The sequence below is a fragment of the Glycine max genome, chromosome 19 (assembly GCF_000004515.6).
Source record: "Glycine max cultivar Williams 82 chromosome 19, Glycine_max_v4.0, whole genome shotgun sequence".
Classification (NCBI taxonomy): domain Eukaryota; kingdom Viridiplantae; phylum Streptophyta; class Magnoliopsida; order Fabales; family Fabaceae; genus Glycine; species Glycine max.
Genome location: NC_038255.2, coordinates 12,564,081 through 12,567,381, shown reverse-complemented (window position 1 = coordinate 12,567,381; position 3,301 = coordinate 12,564,081).

Genomic DNA, 3,301 nt, shown 5'->3' with positions numbered 1-3,301 from the left:
AAACCTTTTTTCATATCTAATTAAGTGTGTTTTATGCGTTCATTGCTTCTATGAGTGCTTGATTGTTGCATGCTTTTGGTCTGATCACCCATTGGTGTGTGCTGTTAGGAACTTTAGCACGGGAAATGTATTGTTTCCTTAGAACTTGATAGAGCAGGGCTAGATAACTGTATTGCTAGGGATAAGGTGCAGAGTTTTAGTTTTTATTATGTTGTGATTATAATGTTGTTTAAATTAAGCTGAGTTCAACAGGAGGGATATGAGAACGAAGTTTAGTTTAAATTAGTCTAAACATGCGAGACATCGAGGTTTAGTACTTGAGCCTTCGGCATAGAACAAAAGAACATCCTTAATTAGAGAAACATCTTTAACTGCATCAACTTGTTCAGTAGGAAGACCCAACGCTTTTAGATAATCTGTTTTTCACACTTACTTGCTCGCGTTTATTGTTTTCATTAGGATAGAATACACTTTTATTTCAATTCACACTCATTATTTTTTTTTACAAAATGCTTGATTATTGAACACAACTTTGCTAAATGAACAAGTTCCCTGTATTCGATACTCGGATCATTCCATTTTAATTATTTACTTGGCGACCCGGTGCACTTTCCGGTAAACCACTTCCACATAAAAAAGAGTAATTACAAATTTTGGAAAAAGGAACTATGGAAGAGGGTCAACAAAGTATTTTGGCGTCGTTGTTGGGGAAACTTTTTCCATTTGGAAAGTTTAGTTTAGTTTGAAGGCATTAATTCATTATTCTTTGATTTATTAATTTTTGTTTTTTTAATATTTGTTTAGTTCAGAATTTATTTTCTTCATGAATTGGTTAATTGTTGTTCCTGTTAGTGTTTGCATACATAGATCTTCTGCAGGTGAATTGGTTCCATTGGATTTAGAAATTGAAGCCACCTTTAGAAGAAACAACGCAAAAAGGAAAAGAAAGCTTTTGCATAACAGAACAGTAGCATCAATCTTTGAAGAGACTCACTTTTCTAAGTCATCATGTTCTAATTCACCTATATCCAAGGAATCTCAAACAGTAGAATTTGAAGCCAAAGTCATGGCTGAAAAGCAACCTCGACGAGTGACCTTGGAAGATTACTCAAGTACTTCAGTGTCGCAATATTTCTCAAGTGTTGCGCGACCGGAGGTTCATGCACAAAACTTAACTTACCCACCTTCAATGATACAGCTAATACAAAGCAATTTGTTTCATGGTTTACCAAATGAAGATCCATACTCACACTTGGCAACGTATATTGAGATTTGTAATACTGTCAAGCTTGCTGGTGTACCTGAAGATGCTATTAGGCTCAGCCTGTTTTCATTTTCTTTATTTGGGGAGGCCAAGAGATGGTTGCATTCATTCAAGGGCAACGGTTTAAAGACTTGGGATGAAGTTGTTGAGAAGTTTCTAAAAAAATATTTCCTATAGTCTAAAACTGCATAGCGAAAAGCTATAATTTCTTCATTCCATCAGTTTCCCGATGAATCTTTGAGTGAGGCATTAGAAAGATTTTGTAGCTTGCTGCGGAAAACTCCCACTCATGGTTTTTCAGAGCCTATAAAGCTGAACATCTTCATTGATGGGTTATGGCCGCAGTCAAAGTAGTTACTCGATGCTTCTGCAGGAGGAAAAATTAAGTTGAAGACACCTGAAGAAGCCATGGACTTAATTGAAAATATGGCTTCCAGTGACCACACAATTTTGCATGATAGAGTTCATATTCCTACCAATAAGAGTTTATTGGAGATTTCATCTCAAGATGCCTTGCTGGCCCAAAATAAGTTGTTGTCCAAGCAACTTGAAGCTTTAACTGAAACACTAAGTAAGTTGCCAACTCAATTGCATGCTAGTCAACCTTTACCTTCATCTGTTTTGCAGGTTATAGGTTGCACACTTTGTGGTGGAGCTCATGGGTCAGGCTCGTGTATTCCCACTGAAGAAACATCTCATGAAGTTAATTACATGGGAAACCAGCCTAGACAAAATTTTAATGTAGGTGGATTTTCTGGATTTCAACATGGCCAACCTTAGCAGTAGCAAAATCAATGGAGAACTCACCTTGGTAATCAGTTCAATAAAGACCAAGGTGGGCTACCTAACAGGCCACAACAACAAGGGCCTAGCTTATTTGAGAGAACAACAAAGCTGGAAGAAAATCTTGCTTAGTTTATGCATGTGTCATTGACCAATCATAAGAGCACAGAGTCAGCCATAAAAAATCTAGAGGTCCAGGTAGGGCAGCTAGGCAAATAGCTTGCAAAAAAATCTTCTAGTACTTTTGGAGCTAACACTGAGCAGAATCCAAAAGAAGAATGCAAGGCTGTGATGACCCGAGGAAGGAAGGTAACCATGGAGGAGGAAAAGAAGAAGGAGACAATGGTGGAGGATGACAAACAACAGCTGGTAATTGAACCAGCACCTGAACTAGTGCAACCCTTTTGTGAACTTATAGAGGAAGAAGAAGAAGAGGAGTATGAATAGAGGAGCGAGACACCAATAATTTTGAGTGGAAAAGAAATAAATGAAAAAGAAGAGAAGGAAAAAGAAAAAGAAAAAGAAAAAAATGAGAAAAATGAAAAAGAAAAAGAGAGAAAAGAAGAGAAGAAAAAGAGTAAGAGTGAGTTAGCAAGAGAGAAAAGAAAGGAAGCAGCTTCTGATGAGGGAAAAGAGGTGCCATACCCTTTGGTACCTTCCAAGAAAGACAAGGAACGCCATCTGGCGAGATTCCTTGATATTTTCAGAAAACTGGAAATTACTATGCCTTTTGGTGAAGCTCTACAACAAATGTCGCTCTACTCTAAATTTCTGAAGGATATGTTGACAAGGAAGAACAAATACATTCACAATGAGAATATAGTAGTGGAGGGTAACGGTAGTGCAATCATTCAGAAGATCCTTCCACCAAAACATAAAGACCCTATTCCTTGTTCAATTGGTGAAGTCTCGGTGGGAAAAACTCTCATTGACCTAGGAGCCAGTATCAACTTGATGCCACTCTCCATGTGTAGAAGGTTGGGGGAGTTGGAAATAATGCCCACGAGAATGACTTTACAGCTAGCTGATCGCTCCATAACCAGACCCTACGGTGTTATTGAAGATGTTTTGGTTCGAATCAAACATTTGAATTTCCCAATTGACTTTGTAGTGATGGACATAGAAGAGGACTCTGAGATTCCCTTAATCTTAGGGCGCCCCTTCATGTTGATTGCAAGTTGTGTAGTAGACATGGGAAAGAAAAAGCTGGAGTTAGGCATTGATAATCAGAAAATCAGCTTTGACTTGTTTGAT